This window comes from Rhamphochromis longiceps, linkage group LG10 (assembly GCF_057381845.1).
Source record: "Rhamphochromis longiceps isolate RC_006_pf linkage group LG10, R_longiceps_female_GT1.1, whole genome shotgun sequence".
NCBI classification, from domain to species: Eukaryota; Metazoa; Chordata; class Actinopteri; order Cichliformes; family Cichlidae; genus Rhamphochromis; species Rhamphochromis longiceps.
The window spans coordinates 9,945,473-9,946,968 of record NC_140566.1 but is presented as its reverse complement, the minus strand read 5'-3'; positions in this window follow the sequence as shown (position 1 = coordinate 9,946,968).

The following is a 1,496-nucleotide window of genomic DNA, read 5'->3' as shown; positions in this document are numbered from 1 at the left end:
GGCGCCAGTGTCCGGCAGCCTCGCCTCTGTCAGTGCGCCCCAGGGTGGCTGTGGCTACATTGTAGCTTGCCATCACCAGTGTGTGGATGTGTGTGTGAATGGGTGGATGACAGGTTGTGTAAAGCGCTTTGGGGTCCTTAGGGACTAGAAAAGCGCTATACAAATACAGGCCATTTACCATTTATCTTATTCTTTCCCAGTTAAATTTACCCTTCATTCTAATTTGTGTTGTACAGTTATTTCATTTTTAACCTTAATTTATATTTTATTCCTTCCTAGTTAAATTTACCCTTTTTAATTTTTCATATTTATTTCCTATCTTATTCATAGCCTTTTCCTTTTTTGTTCTCTTTAGGTCACGAGCAGTTGTCCAAGCATTTCACTACATATCGTACTGTGTATGACTGTGTACGTGACAAATAAAATTTGAATTTGAATTTGATTTGAATTTGAATTTAAATTGGCATGAAATCAGAATGGGAATTTCCATTGATGCTCGATGCAGTTCAACCATCCAATCCACTGCAGAGGGATCAAGGTATGGGGTAGGGAGGGATGGCTGGCAGTGTACACTGGAATGCGGAGGGAGGAGTGGACGGCAACATAAATACAATGCAAAAGTGCCTTTGACAGATAACCGCATAGTGCATAATGGTAAGACCCACTGTGCTCTTTCATTCCCAGAATTTGTTAGTTCCACAGGAAGAAGAGCCACATGACCAGTTATGCTCTTCAAGGGATGGTTGAGGGTTTACAAAAAAAGATAATGGCAGTAGTCAGATAGCGCTGTGTGATCACTTTAGGAATTCAGCTCCACAAGGGGAGATGCTTCATCAACATTTTATATGGGCTGAGGATTGGGGCCCACTTTATTGCTACTGAATATGTATTTTAATTGAGCATTTAAAGAACTTTTCACTTCTTTAAAAAGAAAATTTAGCTTTTGAGTGTGTGTGGGTGGGTTGGTGGGGGTTCTAAGCATACACAGAGATAGCTTCTGATGGTTGAACAAGTTGCTAATATTCATTCTATTCACCTTTCATTTTATTTTCCGTCTGTGATTTGCTCTGAATGTTAGTGTTGTTGGTGTAAAGGCAGAAATTTCGAACATTTTATTCTATCAAAGTCTAGACAAACAATTATATGACTTTACTAAGTCTCTCCTAAAAGACTAAGAACCTATTTTGCTTGTTGCTGTGTTTTTGTACATATACTACATACTGTACTACATATATACACATACTGTTATAATAGTGGATGCTCATATTAAACATGGTTTTAAGTTATAAGCAAGTACATTTACACTTCCAGTGAAGTCAAAAGCCCAGGCTTCAAACACATCTAAACATTCAAGCTACACAACAACAGTTCTGTTGTGTTGACTTTGGTTAAATATTGACAAGGTGTCAACACCACACAAGTGATTAGATGTCATATGAAGGTAAAAGGGGAAAAAATCAGTAATGAATGGAAAAGAAATGCATCTTACTCATGAG